The sequence below is a fragment of the Choloepus didactylus genome, chromosome X, assembly GCF_015220235.1.
Source record: "Choloepus didactylus isolate mChoDid1 chromosome X, mChoDid1.pri, whole genome shotgun sequence".
In the NCBI taxonomy this organism is placed as follows: Eukaryota; Metazoa; Chordata; class Mammalia; order Pilosa; family Megalonychidae; genus Choloepus; species Choloepus didactylus.
Genome location: NC_051334.1, coordinates 116,993,582 through 117,010,116, shown reverse-complemented (window position 1 = coordinate 117,010,116; position 16,535 = coordinate 116,993,582). Strand labels below are relative to the sequence as shown.

General features: G+C 41.4%; 1 long non-coding RNA gene across 2 annotated transcripts in view; it reads right to left on the bottom strand.

Moving 5' to 3' along the window:
• Positions 1-4,961: 4,961 nt before the first annotated feature.
• LOC119523093 overlaps positions 4,962-16,535 on the bottom strand; it is a 164,071-nt gene continuing 152,497 nt past the window's right edge. For both annotated transcript variants that reach the window (XR_005214590.1, XR_005214589.1), the window contains 2 exons: positions 6,631-6,797; positions 4,962-6,153 (listed from right to left, as the gene is read on the bottom strand). This is a non-coding gene — a long non-coding RNA (uncharacterized LOC119523093). The remainder of the gene's footprint in view (positions 6,154-6,630; positions 6,798-16,535) is intronic.

The following is a 16,535-nucleotide window of genomic DNA, read 5'->3' as shown; positions in this document are numbered from 1 at the left end:
TTAGCTGGGAAGGCATGTGGCTGGCATCTGCTCTGGAATTCTGGTTTCAAAATAGCTTTCTCCCAGGATGTTTCTCTCTTGGTGTCTGGGGGTGTTCTCTTAGTTTCTCCTAGGCAAACTCTGGACAAGAAAAAGTCTGCTTCAAACAGCCATCTCCAAAATGTCTCTCTTGGCTGCAGCACTGAGTTCCTTCTGTTCATCAGCTCTTTTATATGGCTCCAATGGTTTAATTAAAACCCATGCTAAATGGGCATGGCGACACCTCCATGGAAATAATCCAATCAGAGTTATCACCTACAGGGTAGGTAACATCTCCATGGAAACAACTTAATCCAATGATTCCAACCTAATCAACACTAATATGTCTGACCCCACAAGACTGCATTAAAGAATATGGCTTTTGGGGAGAATAATACATTCAAACTGGCACAGATGGTGTATAGGAATCATGTATTTCATATGTAATTGATTTGTAAACTCATAATTTCTCTAATAAAAAAAAAAGATGGGAAATTTTATAATGGCTAAAGTAGACTGACAAAACCTGAACCTGGTTGTGGTGGTTTGAAGCTGTTATGTACCCCAGAAAAGCCCATGTTCTTTTAATCCATTCCTATGGGTGCAGACCTATTTCAGGTGGGACCTTTTGATTAGGTTGTTTCAACTGAGATGTGACTCACCTCATTCAAGGTGGGTCTTAATCCTTTTACTGGAGTCCTTTATAAGAAAATAAAACACATACAGAAGCTAAGAGATGAAATTGTGAGCTCACTGAAAAAGCCCCAGAGAAGCTGAGAAGCAAGGACACATCCACAGAAGCTGAGAGAGGAAGCCACTGAAGCCAGAAGCTAAAGCAATGAAACCCAGGAGAGAATGACTAGCAGACATTGCCATGTGTCTTGTTATATGACAGAGGAACCCAAGCTTGCCAGTAACCAGTCTTCAGAGAAGGTATCATCCTGTTGATGCCTTAATTGGGATATTTTGATGGCCTTAGAACTATATATTTGTAAGCTAATAAATCTCAATTGTTAAAAGCCAGTCCATTCCTGGTAATATTGCATTCCAGCAGCTTTAGCAAACCAAAACACCATTCTTCAATCTTAATTTCACAAGAGAAGAGACAACCAGATACAATGAACCTCCTAGTGTAATACTATAGGAATTACACAACACAATACATTGCATTAGAGAAATGCAAATCAAAACTACTGTGAAATACAACTTCACACCAACTAGGATGACTATTATTTTTTAAAATGGAAATAAGTATTGGCAAAGATGCAGAGAAACAGCGATTTTTGTCACACCATTAGTGGGAATGTAAAATCGTGCAGCCACTGTGGAATACAGATTGGCGGTTCCTCAGAAAGTTAAGTATAGAATTATCATATGACCCAGCAATTTCACTTCTAGATATATTCCCAAAATATACCTAGTTGAGAACAGGGACTCAAATAGATATTTGTACACCAGTGTTCATAGCAGCATTATTCACAATAGCCAAAAGGAGGAAATAAATTAAGTATCCATCAACAGATTAATGGATAAATAAAATGTGGTATATCCATACAATGGAATATTATTCAGTCATAAAAAGGAATGAAGCTCTGATACATGCTACAACAGAGATGAAACTTGAAGACCATGTTTAGTAGAATAAGAGTCAGACACAAAAGGACAAATATTGTGTGATTCCACTTATATGAAATACCTAGAATATTCAAATTCACAGAGACAGAAAGTACATTATAGGCTACCAGGGGTCAGGGGAAGAGAGAATGGAGAGTTATTGCTTAATTGGTACAGAGCTTCTGCTCAGCATGTTGAAAAAGTTTTGATAATGGATAGTGGTGACAGGAGCACAACACTGAGAATTTAATTAATACAACTGAATTATGTATTTGAAAGTGGCTAAAATGGGATATTTTATGTGGTATATTGGTTATCACAATTTAAAGAAAAAATCCTAGCAAGTATTTTTAGAAGTTGACAGGCCAATTCTAAAATTCATTTGGAGAAAAAAAATTTAACATCAGAAAATTAGAAAAAAAATTCTTATGCAAATACAATGGACCTAGAGTACCCAACACAACTTTGAAAAGAAGAACAAAGTTGGAGGACAAGCATTAACAGATTTCAAGATGTATTATAAACCTATAGTAATCAAGACAGTGTGCTATTGGCAGAAAGGTAGACAAATAGATCAACAGAACAGAAGAAAGAGTCCAGAAGTAGACTCAACATAAATGGACAATTAACTACTGACAAAGGTGCAAAACCAATTTGGCAGAGAAAGGATAGCTTTTCAACAAATGAAGCTGGGACAAGTGGATATTCATGTGCACAAAAATAAACTCTGATCCATATATTGAACTGTATATAAAAATTGACTCAAAATGGATCATAGACCTATGATTCTAAAAACTAAAACCATAAAACTTGTAGACAAAACTAGGGGAGAAATTCCCTGTGATCTTTGGTTAGGTGAAGATTTCTTAGATACAATACCAAAAGCAAAATCCAAATCATAAATGAATAAATTAGTTAATTGGACTTCCACAAAACTTAAATGTCTCCTCTTCCAAAGACACTATTGAGAGAATAAAAATACAAGGCACTGCCTGGCTTTGCAAATCACATATCTGGTAAAGGACTTGTAACCATAATATATAAAATCTCACAATAGTCAATAAGAAAAAAACAGACACTCCAATAAATAAATGGGCAGAGATTTGAATAGACACAAAACCACAGAAGACATATAAATTGCAAATAAGGACATGAAATGATGCTCAACATCACTAGTCCTTAGAGAAATGTAAATTAAAATTACAATGGGATAGAGTGGAAGATGGCGGATTAGGAGAGTCAGGGCAAAAAACCTCTCTGTGAAAAACACTAGATAAAAGACAGAAAGTGTTCCAGAATACCAGTTCCAGCACTACACCAACTGGACAAGGTTTGCTAAATCCACAGGGACTGTGCACTTGGTGAAACTGAGAGTCTGTGTTCAGAAACCAGTGAGTGAGGCTGCTAGGGAGCCAGCAGCTACGCCATGGTCAGGAGAAACTGGGGGTTGGCGTTTGGAGAGGGATTAGTTTTAAAAATCCCCAAAGCAGCTGCAGATTTGGCAGTGAGAGCTGCGCAGTCGAGCGTGGGGAGACTGCTTTCCCCACCCCGGGCACCCACCTCAGTGTCTGGCATGGATGATAGCCTTTTGCACACCTGCAGCTAATTGTCCCAGAGCTAGGAAAGTAGAGGTCAGCGAAAAGGGGGAAATTACCACGCCCCATATAGCCATCTTTTCAGCAGGCTGGGAACGCGCCTACACACTGTGGCCCAGAGCTACGCCACATAGCCCAACATGGTGGGAAGCACCATCCAAACCCCAGGCCCCCGCCTCAGTATCTGGTGTGGATAATAGCCTTTTTCACACCCACAGCTAATTGTCCCAGAGCTGGGAAGGCAGAGGTTCACTGAAGGGGGAATTTACCATGCCCCGTACAGCCAACCTCTCAGAGGGCTGGGAACACCCCTGAGAGGCACAGCTGCCCAGAGCTTCCCTTAGAGACTACACTCACCTGTGACGTTGCACTATCTTCCCCCTGTGGAGGCCCTTGGAGGCGGGACCCACATGGAAGTCCCAGAGACCCTACACCAATATCAGGGACTTGTGGGTCCACAACAGAGACAGACTGTGGGGAGCCTGAGCCAAAGGTTTGAACTCCTGCAACAGCTTTAAGTATCTAGGAACACTTGGGAGATTTGATTCTTAAAGCTACCCTCCCTCCCTAACCGCTACACACACCCCACATTCAGTGCTGGCAGCATCAACTACACATGGAAATTTGAGGCACTGATTAGATCCCCACAAGATTCAGACCCCCACTCACCACATAGACAAAGTTGGGGAGAACTGACTTGAGGGTAACAGGAGGCTCGTGGGCACCGTCTGCTGGTAACTCAGAGAAAGTGCACCCCACCAAGCTGTAGCTCTGACAAATTAAGCGATAATTGTTTAAATAAACCTGCATATCCTAAAAGAACCCTATCAAGATAAGCAAATGCCAAGAGGCCAAAAACAACAGAAAATTTTAAAGCAGATGAAGAAACCAACCCAAACCCAAGCACCCAAATCAAAAGATCAGAGGAGACACAGTACTTGGAGCAATTAATAAAAGAACTAATGACAAACAACCAGATCATGGCACAGGATATAAAGGACATGAAGAAGACCCTAGAAGAACATAAAGAAGAATTGCAAGAGTAAATAAAAAACATAGATGATCTTATGGAAATAAAAGAAACTGTTATCAAATTAAAAAGATTCTGGATACTCACAGTACTAGATTGGAGTACCTGAGCAGCAAATCAGCAAGCTTGAAGAGGACAGAATGGAGAGTGAAAGAACAAAAGGAAGAATGGGGAAAAAAATTGAAAAGTTGCCAGTTTGCTGCCTGAGGAGTTCATCGAACATCTTCATTGGAGTTGCCAGTAAGTATTGGCAAGATTGTGGAGAATGGAACTCTCATACACTGCTGGTAAGAAAGAAACATGGTAGAACTACATTAGAAAACAGTTTGGCAGTTTCTTACAATATTAATCATACACCTACCATATGATCCAGACATTGTACTCCTACATATTTACCCTAGAGAAAGAAAGCACATGTTTATACAAAGACTTATACACAAATGCTCATGGAAGCTTTTAATAAATGATCCCCCTACCAGAAACAGCCTGAATGTCTACAAACAGGTGAATGGATAAAATAAAGTGTGGCATACCCATATAATGGAAACTATTCAGCAATAAAAAAGAATAAACTATTGATACATGAAACAAAATGAATAAATATAAAAACAATTAGGCTGAATGAAAGAAGCCAGAAGAAAAACATACATACTGTATGACACATTTACATAAAATTCTACAAAATGAAAATTAATATACTAGAAGAATAAATTAGTGGTTGCTTGGGAATGGGGCACAGTAAGGGGAAGGAAGGAGGCTGGAGTCAGGTAGTTGGAGGGATTATCAAGGTTCATGAGGAAGCTGTTGGGGGTAATTGATATGTTCTTTATCTTGACTGGAGTTTTGGTATCATGCATATGATAGATTAAAACCTATTAAAGCATAAATTTTATATATGTGCAGTGCGTTTATGACACTCATACCTCAATAAAGCATTTGAAATATATTTGTACTTTTCAAACTTCTAATCATTAAGGAGTACAATTCCCATTAATATGCATTTGTCATATTAGCAGGTATACAGCATATCTTATAAAATTGGTCCATATACATAGGATCAAAAGAGAAATAATTCTTTGCAATGAGTTATCTCTAAATATTAGGGGAAGTTGATGCCCACTCTCCTTGTAAAGTACAGAATTGAAAATGTTATGTCCTGGGATAATAGTCATAATGTTATTTAAGAGTATCTGGTTATTTTAGGGAATGTGATTGGGAATCATTACCATGTGGAAACTCCAGGTTAATTATTATTTTTGAAAATACTAAATTGCAATGTACATGTTAGACTAACACTTAGAAATTTTCTGACTTCTCAAAAAAATTTCATCACAGAATGGATAAAAACATGGCTACTAGGGAGAATTTGTATCACAATCTCAAATTGCTAAGAAGGCCTTCTAAACAACTGTATATTTCAACACCCATCTGAGAGAAACCTAGAACTCACTGAAGATTATTTATACAGTCAGAAAAAGATACGTAAATTTAGGCAGATGCACATTAAAGATCAAGTTCCTTTCTCAGGCTGGACTATTTATTGCTTTCAGACAAAAGAAGGCATCTCTAAGATGGGGCCTCCAGGGTTACTACAAAGCATTCAGCTGCTGATGAAATGAAATTTCATCTGCTAAACCTGTTCCCCAGTGATAAGATTATAGTAGCTTCTCTACCTTGTGTGGATGTTACAGGAGCAATTCCACAACATGCTTTTGTTCAACTCTACGAACTCACTTGAGCCAGGCATCATATCCCACCAGGAAAGCGAAGGGTCGGGGTCTCCTAAGGACTGCTGTCCTTCGAATCTTGAGTACAAGCAGCACCAATCCGGACAGAGATCCTCAAAACCCGCCCCCTGGAGTCACGTGGTATGAGTCCAGCCACCCGCACGAAGAGCTGCACAGGGAGAGACAGAATCCAGCAATTACTATGCTTCACTGATGTAACTGTTTCTCACACCATGCTAGGCACTGGCTTAGGGACAAAATAACACTGATGCCATTGGGTAGTGATCGCAACACCCAGAAGGTACAATGGGTTTCTCACCAGGGCCTTTTGCTTCTTTCCTCATCTATCCCTTAACTACCAATTTCAAAAGGAAATGCCCTGAATTTATGCAGGCATTCCTAATCCCGCAATAACCATAAGACTATTCCTCACCCGCGCATTTGGCTGGAAAAGTACCTCCAGGAAACTCCTGGAGCAGTACACCACACTCCCTAGGACCCGGCAGGACCACAAGGGCCCATCTCTCTCCCTTAGCGAGACAACCGGGGGCACTGAGTTCCAGAGCTGGAAAGAGACGACTTGGATCTGGGATTCCTTTTTCTCCCCACACCCCTGGGGGGTTCAGCGTGTTCCTGCACTCCTCACCAGACTAAGTCAGTCTCTATTAAAACGTCCTCATGGTCGCCAGATTGACGTCATGTTTCCACGGCAACTGCGATGCGCCGGCTTGTCAATATAGGAAACGTCACTGCACAGCCATCCCGAAGTCGCCTTTGCTAAAAGCAAAACACCTTCACTCTTCAGGCCACCTCCTGAAAAAGCATATTAATTGGAGGAATTAGACTGGCACCAAGGCCACTGGCAGAATTCTGCCCGGTTTGGTGGAAAAAATCACGACCCTTTTGTCAGGAATTTTGTTTGCTTTAAAAAGAGACGGTAAGGGAATAGTATCAGTACACAGACAAAGGGACAGAGAGAAAATTAAAAGAACTTTAAACTCTCATTACCACATCACAACACTTTAGCACACTCGGCAATAATGTATTTCCTGAATCCTGTAATTATCTTGTAAAGAGAGCTGTTATATTCTATCGCATTTTCTGTTGAAAATAAATTCAAGGGCAAATATTCAAATTATATCATGCACACAAAAAGGTGAAGATGACATTATTTTAGAATTTCAGAATGGATAAAGTTAATTTTTAAAACTGCCTCATGAAAAACATATGCAGAATCTTGAACAGCTGTCTAGCTGCAGAGTAGGTAAGTTAATAAATAGTTGTTGAATGAATAAAGAAAGGAATGAAGAATGTGATTTCATTTGGATAAGCTGCTCCCTATCTCGCCCCCTACCCATACAACCCCACAAGTGGTACAGGAGAGGATTCTGGTAGTATTCAAATGAATATTTTCTAACAAAATTATATGTTAATTTTGATGTATTTTGCAAAACAAAAGTATAATTAGCATATCAGGCCTGTGTTTTCATGGGTTTATTGCTTAGGATTATAGCAATCCACAGATTCTTCTTTAAATATATTTAAGTAAACTAAAAGTGTATCCATTTTAAAAATATAAAGTAGGTAATGATACATTCTCCTACATTTTCTTCTAAAATCTTGCATATCAAAGAATTTGCTTCCAGAAGATACAAGGAACATCCTATAAATGAGAAAGGTACAGGACCACATGGATGGATCTCATAAATATAATGCTGAACAAAAGAAGCCAACCACAAAGAGTCATATGGTGTGATTCCATTTACATAAAGCTCAAAAAGGCAAAAAGAGAGAGGGGGGAGGGAGGGGGGAGAGAGGGTGAGGGAATAAGGTATCCTAGGGTTTTTGGAGTTCAGCTAGCCTTCTGAGGCTGAACATGTAAAACTCACATAACAAGCAGAGCAGTTAGCCATCTGTGGCAGAACACTAAGAGACAGTCATGTGACTGAATGATCTCAGAATGCCACAAAATGCCATTTAAAGAATCTCAGAGTTATTTCAGGGAGGCAAGCTTAGAATATTATACTCATTTATTAGGCAGAAACCTAGATATGTGAATCATACCATGGTTTTGAGGTTTGTCCTCAATTCCAGATTTTTTTCCATGTGGACAAACATCCATAACCACAACACTCTCCATCGCAGGAACACTTTCCTGATTGGTGAATATGGAAGGAGAAACAGGGATTGTATAGCCCAGGCCCTCTCTCTTGGACACTCTTAGTGGGAAGCTGCCCTTATGGAGCACATACTCTGTTCAGCCCCACAGGCATGGCACCCAACATGGGCTTACAACTCTTCTCCCCTTTTCTGTGTCTCACTGGCTCCCCAACTATTCTGATGGTTTTGTTCCAAATTGTTTGGGTCTTTTAAGGCCTCCCACAATACACTCCTGATCTGTGTCTAAGCTCTGAACCAACTAAGAAATACGGCAAAAGAATAAGTAGAACAATACATCGACTTTATTCCTTACGAAGGTGATATTGGAGAATGTGGCTTACATCTACAAGCAAGTGGGCTTCCTAATGCCGAACCCAGAACTGGACAGATGTATCCACCCAGCAGTGCTGGATTAGGACACAAAGGCCAGGGACTGCAATCACACCTATTTGCTGTCAGGTGTAGGAGTTCTGTCGAGCTGTGCTCAAGGAAATTGGCTTCCTTGCCAAAGGCTATCCCTGTAGCAGGAGAAAGAGTTTCAGGGTACCTTCTTTGAGAAACAATCCTCAAAGGTGATAAATGCCCCTCTTGTGTTTGCATACTCATCTAACCACCTTCTGAGGGAATGGATCTCCATATGGCTCATGGAGCAGTTTGTGGCAACAGCCTCAGTTCCTTAAGAGGTATGATTGCAGTGAAGGCTCATCTTAAAGGAGGGGGATTAAAATTAGGTTCTAAACTTTCAGAGGAGAGTGAAAATCATTTATTGTGAAAATTTCCCTTGGCATTCCCTTCAAGAAGGAATGTAGGAAACCTTCAGAATTCTCTACATGCACACAAGCCCACGTGCAGACTATAGCCAAAATTATGACAAAGTCCTACCAAGGCTTCAAGGATCAGTGAATCCCCTGTCTTATCTAATGATAATAGCCCACAAAAAAAGAGAGAAGGAATTCACCAAAACAATATGTTTTGGACATCTATTGCTGTTTAATTAAACATCCCCAAACAATAGCCATGTGTTACCTCTCAGGAGTCTATGGGTTGATCAGGCTCAGCAGGGTCTTTTTCCTCTCCACGTGTGGTGTCTGTCATATGGGGGAGCAGTCATCTGGAGTCTCTGACTCAGCTGGAACATCCAAAACAGCTCATACACCTGGATGAACCTCATTGCTGGCTGTTGGCTGGGAACTCAGCTGAGGCTTTTGTCCCAAGTACCTTGCTCTCCCCTACATAACCCTCCCTGTATTAAGTTGCCAGATAAAATACAGGACACCCAGTAAAATTTGAATTCCAGATCAACAGAAATTTTTTAGTGTAAGAATATTGCATACAATATTATTTTATCTGAAATTCAAATTCAACTGGGTGTCCTGAATTTTTATTTGCTAAATCTGGCAACCCTAAGGAAGGAGGCTCTGAATCAGTAAGTTTAATGATCATCTGAGAAGACTCTTCCAATGGGACAGGTCTGAGAAAAATGAGCAGATCAGATTGGCATGAAAGACAAAGCTGGTAATACATAGTGGTGGTAGAAAGAAAGGGAAATAGGCAGTCACATACACTGTTGGTGCCAGATGGGTGCATTTTTTTTCTGAAGCCCAGATTATTATGGCTGAATGACTTGAATGGCCTTTGACACATGAGTCCTGTTTGCACCAACAAGGGAGTTTTAGGTGAGGGTTTAGAAAAGGATTCCCAGGATGATTCTGACCTGCATCCTGGTTAAGTGGCCCTGCCGAGGGGGCAGGTCATGAAGCCACATGAGTTCCCTGCTCTGGGGAGAAAAGACAGATGATATTAGGGAGCAGATTGTTTAGCCCCAACAAGTGCCAGGTTCTCCGTGTTACTGACTGGATATATTCCTCAGACAACCTCGCTAATGAGGTCTTGCTATCCTCTCGTCATGGATGTTGTAACTCCAAAGCACTTGCTGCTGAGCACAGAGATGGATGGCAAAGAGGTTGCTCACCACACTCACTGACAGAGCCAGGGACAGAACCCAGTAGCCCGGGTGCCTTTGGTTGCTGGTTGCAGAGCTTTAGCAAATGTATCAGACACATACTGATGAGATGGTTGATCTCTCTTCTCCCTGTGTTCACCCTCCCTGCATTTCCAGCAGCGACCCTGCTTGATGCCTCCTCCTTTTGCTTCAGGGGAGGTTTGTGGTAGGGCTGAAAGCCAAAGTTGTCTGAAACCAGTGCTTTTCCCCCATACTTTTTGAAATCTTAAACTTATTGAAAAGATTGGGCTGATTGTACCTGGTAGGGAAAAGATGGTCTCTGAATATACAAAGAGAGGAAGGGAATTTTTCTCAGACAGGGATGAGGTCAGAGGTCTTCAGACCCTTCCAGGAGTAGGCACAGGCATTGTGACTGGTTTTGAAGGCTGCAGGCATGGGCTCAATCAGAAGACCAGGGTTTTCCTCTGGGGATGTTTATCCGGAGGGTAGGAAGTTAATGTTTACAAAATTAATGTAATCAAGTGGTACTCTAAATTGTATCTCCTTTAATCACAATGTTTATTAAAGTTACCTATTATTAAGCCTATTATTCCAATCAAGAAATAGGAAGTTAATAGAGGTTAAGTAAGTCTGGGAAACTGCTTTGTGAATGCCTCTTCAGTAGTGAAACCTTGAATTACTCTAAAGCATGAATTACATGTTCTAATCTCCTTGGGTACTGGAATTTTATGCTGTATTGTTTACTTTTTTATGAGATATATTACTGTTAATTTATAATATTATTGAAATTTTTAAAACACTGTGAATGGCAAATTTATTATTCCCACTGGCTTCTTCCCCCATATGGGACTCCTGGGGCTGCAGGGAGAAAGTAGATATCAGGATACAGCTGAATGGGCTTCCAAAACATGGAAAATGTTGCAAAACCACAGCAAAATATAACATTGATGGGGTTTCTATGCATATAAATATAATACAAATGACAATCATGGCATAGAGAGAAGGGTAAGAGGATCTACAAGGTGGTAATATTTCTGCATATCAATTGAAGTGGTAAGATATTGATTCTAAATAGATTTGAAAGTTTAGTTAGTTTTTAATCCATACAACAACCACTAAAAATGTTCTGTGAAGAGATATATTCAAAATCACAACAGAAAAATTAAAATGGAGGGCTAAAAAATTTTCCATTAAACCAAAAGAATGCAAGAAAGCGGAAACAAGGGTATGCAAAAGAGAAGACACAAACAGAAAGCAAGTAATAAAATGGTAGAAATAAATCCAAATATTTCAATAATTACATTAAAGGTAAATGGTCCATCTCTCTCTAGCTAAGCCAACTTGGCAGGTGAAATCACTTCCCTCCCCCCTACGTGAGATCTGACACCCAGGGGAGTGAATCTCCCTGGCAACACTGGAATATGACTCCTGGGGAGGAATCTAGACCCGGCATCATGGGATGGAGAACATCTTCTTGACCAAAAGGGGATGTGAAAGGAAATGAAATAAGCTTCAGTGGCAGAGAGATTCCAAAAGGAGCTTAGAGGTCACTCCTGTGAGCACTCTTACACACAATATAGACAACCTTTTTAGGTTCTAATGAATTGGAATAGCTAGCAGTAAATACCTGAAACTATCAAACTACAACCCAGAACCCTTGAATCTTGAAGACAATTGTAAAAAAATGTAGCTTATGAGGGGTGGCAATGGGATTGGGAAAGTCATGTGGACCACACTCCCCTTTGTCCAGTGTATGGATGGATGAGTAGAAAAATGGGGGCAAAAAAAAACAGGCACCCAGTGTTCTTTTTTACTTTAATTGTTCTTTTTCACTTTAATGTTTATTCTTATTATTTTTGTGTGCGTGGTAATGAAAATGTTCAAAAATTAATTTTGGTAATGAACACACAACTATATAATGGTACTGTGAAAAACTAATTGTATGCTTTGTATTATTGCATGGTATGTGAATATATCTCAATAAAAATGAATAAAAAATAAATCAAAATGGATCAAATACCTGAATATAATAAATAAAGCTATAAAACTCATAGAAGAAAACATAAGGGGACATCTTCAGAACCTCGTGATAGGTGGTGGTTTCTTAGACTTTATACCAAAAGCACAAACAGCAAAAGAAAAAATAGATAAGTGGGACCTCATCAAAATTTTAAATATTTGCACATCAAAGGACTTTATCAACAAAGTAAAATGCCAACCTACACAATGGAAGAAAATATTTAAAAACAGTATATCTGAAAGGGATTAATATCCAGAATTTATAAAGAACCTTTACAAGGAAGGGGCAAGATGTTGGCACAGAGAGGAGTGGAATTTAGTCAGTCCCCTGGGACAACTAATAAATAACAAGGAACAACTAGTAAATAATTTGAAATAACTGCTGGGGGACAACCGTGACTGTCCACACATCGTACACCAACCTGGTTTGGGAGGAATGCCTAAGATTGCAGCATAAAATCTGTAAGTAAAACATGCTGAACTGCGCTGAGAGCCTCCTCCCCCCATGGAAAGCTTTGCTGCAAATCCTTGCCATGGCAGAAACTAGCAGCACTCTGAGCTAGCGAATATAGCTCAGCTGAGCTCCAGCTGGGGTTTTAATTAACAAATGTGGACTGCCTAATACAAGCCACCAGCCCCCAACAAGCAGACAGAGGCTTTTAGTGATGACTGACCTTAAAAAACCAGAAGATTCATCTGTCCTGGGAGGGGGAGCCCAGAAGACCAGGTGTTACCTCTGGCCAACAAGTGAAACTGGGGGGCCGTGTACTGGCTCCAAAAGGGGGTTTTCTGTCCCTTTTTCTCTCTCTCAACCTGAAGGGCTCAGAAGAGAGAGCTGCAGCCATTTTCAGTTCACAGTGCTCTGACCCAGACAGGAGTGGAGACAACAGAGTCAGTCAGAGAGACTATTCAAATGCAGATGATAACTCCCTAGGGGGTGTATCTTCCCTAAGAGTAAGGAGGTGGGGCCCAGCTTTCCCTTCAGAACCAGACCCCAGAGCCTGGAGTAAGAGAGTCAAAACAGAAACAAAGGAGACCACACCTCCTTACACCAGTTGGGAGCGAAAGGCTGACAGGCGCCACCTTCTGAGCAGGTAAGGAAAAGCACAGCAACTTGAAACCTCACAAGAAAGTCTGTTATTCCTCTAAGATACACACTGAATATAACCCCATTCTGATACCTGAACCCATTCTGTTCTGGGAAAATCTGACTGGGGTAACCAAGGAAACCAGATGCCTAGATAAGAGAAAACTACAATCTATACTAAGAAAAACAGAGATATGGCCCAGTCAAAGGAAGAAACTTACACCTGAATCAAGATACAGTTGAGATATTGTTTCATTTTAATGAAACAATCTATTAAAGATTTTCAAAGAAATATGCTAAATCAAATCAAAACCAAATCAACGGGGAGAACCTAAGATGGTGGCTAGGTGAGACAGGGCAAAAAAACACCTCCGAGAAAAATACTAGATAAAAACCAGAAAGAGACCCAGAATACCACTTCCAGTGATGCACCAGCCAGACAAGGTCTGCTAAATCCACAGGGGCCGTGCACTTGGTGAAACTGGGAGTCTGCATTCTGAAACGAGTGAGTAAGCCAGCTGAAAGTCCCGTGGCCACGCTGTGGTGTGGGGCCCGGAAGCAGCTGCAGATAACGGCAGTGAGAACCGTGCAGTGAAGCAGGGCAGGAGCGGGCTGTAGCCAACACCTCAGTGTCTGGCATGGAGGATAGCCCTCCCCACACCTGCTGCTGATTGTCCCAGGGCCAGAGGGACAGAGGGGAGAGCCAAAAGGAGAAAGAAACTGCACCCCTTGCAGCCGGCTTCCCAGCATGCTGGCGACACTCCTGCCTGGGGCCGTACCCACAGCCCAGGGCCATGCCAGGAAACCCAGTCTGATGGGGAGTGTATCCCACAGCACCCCACACACGCCACAATATCGGCCATGGTCAGTGGCCTTGGGTGCAACCACAGCTAGTTGTCCCAGAACTGGGAAGGCGGAGCTGTGTGAAAAGTGGGGGGGAGGTTGAGACACCCCATTCAGCCATTTTTGCATCAGGCTGGGAGCGCCCCTGCACAGCCTGGCAGCCCGGGGCTTCCCTTGAGGGAAGGCGTGCAATTGTGATATAACACAGTGTCCTAGTTTGCTAATGCTGCAGAATGCAAAACACCAGAGATGGATAGGCTTTTATAAAATGGGGGTTTATTTCACTACACAATTACAGTCTTAAGGCCACAAAGCATCCAAGGTAACACATCAGCAATCGGGTACCCTCACTGGAGGATGGCCAATGGCCTCCGGAAAACCTCTGTTAGCTAGGAAGGCAGCTGGCATCTGCTCCAAAGCTCCGGCCTCAAAACGGCTTTCTCCCAGGACGTTCCTCTCTAGCAAGCTTGCTTCTCTTCAAAACATCACTCCCAGCTGCACTCTCTTTCTTCCCCCCGAGTCAGCTCATTTATATAGCTCCACCGATAAGGGCCCACCCTGAATGGGCGGGGCCACACCTCCATGAGAACATCTCATCAGAATCATTTCCCACAGCTGGGTGGGGCACATTCCAAGCAAATCCAACCAGCACCAAAACTTCTGCCCCACACAAGACCACAAAGATAATGGCATTTGGGGGACACAATACACTCAAACCGGCACACACAGCCTTTCCTCAGCAGAGGTCCTGGAAGATCACAGCTATCAAGCAAAGCAAATGCCAAGAGGCAAAAAAACAACAGAAAATCTTAAAGCATTTGCTAAAACCAGACAATATGGAGAACCCAATCCCAAACACCCAAATCAAACGATCGGAGGAGACACAGTACTTGGCACAATTAATCAAAGGACAACAGTCAAAGAATGAGAGCATGGCACAGGATATAAAGGACATGAAGAAGAACATGGCACAGGATATAAAGGACATAAAGAAGACCCTAGAAGAGCATAAAGAAGAAATTGCAAGATTAAATAAAAAAATAGAAGATCTTATGGAAATAAAAGAAATTGTTGGCCAAATTAAAAAGACTCTGGATACTCATAATACAAGATTAGAGGAAGTTGAACAACAACTCAGTGTCCTAGAAGACCACAGAACAGAAAATGAAAGAATAAAAGAAAGAATGGACAAAAAAATAGAAAAAATCATAATGGACCTCAGGGATATGATAGATAAAATAAAACGTCCAAATTTAAGACTCATTGGAGTCTCAGAAGGGGAGGAGAAGGGTAAAGGTCTAGAAAGAGTATTCAAAGAAATTGTTGGGGAAAACTTCCCAAACCTTCTACACAATATAAATACACAAAGCATAAATGCCCAGCGAACTCCAAATAGAATAAATCCAAATAAACCCACTCCGAGACATATTCCGATCAGACTCTCAAATACTGAAGAGGAGCAAGTTCTGAAAGCAGCAAGAGAAAAGCAATTCACCACATACAAAGGAAACAACATAAGACTAAATTGTGACTACTCAGCGGCCACCATGGAGGCAAGAAGGCAGTGGCATGACATATATAAAATTCTCAGAGAGAAAAATTTCCAACCAAGAATACTTTATCCAGTAGTGCCCCCTTGAGGAGCCTGTGGAGAATGCAGGGGTATTCGCCTACCCCACCTCCATGGTTGCTAACATGACCACAGACATAGGGGACTGGTGGTTTGATGGGTTGAGCCCTCTACCATAAGTTTTACCCTTGGGAAGACGGTTGCTGCAAAGGAGAGGCTAGGCCTCCCTGTATTTGTGCCTAAGAGTCTCCTCCTGAATGCCTCTTTGTTGCTCAGATGTGGCCCTCTCTCTCTGGCTAAGCCAACTTGAAAGGTGAAATCACTGCCCTCCCCCCTACATGGGATCAGACACCCAGGGAAGTGAATCTCCCTGGCAACGTGGAATATGACTCCCGGGGAGGAATGTAGACCCGGCATCGTGGGATGGAGAACATCTTCTTGACCAAAAGGGGGATGTGAAAGGAAATGAAATAAGCTTCAGTGGCAGAGAGATTCCAAAACGAGCCGAGAGATCACTCTGGTGGGCACTCTTACGCACACTTTAGACAACCTTTTTTAGGTTCTAAAGAATTGGGGTAGCTGGTGGTGGATACCTGAAACTATTAAACTACAACCCAGAACCCATGAATCTCGAAGACAGTTGTATAAAAATGTAGCTTATGAGGGGTGACAGTGGGATTGGGAATGCCATAAGGACCAAACTCCACTTTGTCTAGTTTATGGATGGATGTGTAGAAAAGTAGGGGAAGGAAACAAACAGACAAAGGTACCCAGTGTTCTTTTTTACTTCAATTGCTCTTTTTCACTCTAATTATTATTCTTGTTATTTTTGTGTGTGTGCTAATGAAGGTGTCAGGGATTGATTTAGGTGATGAATGTACAACTATGTAATGGTACTGTAAACAATCG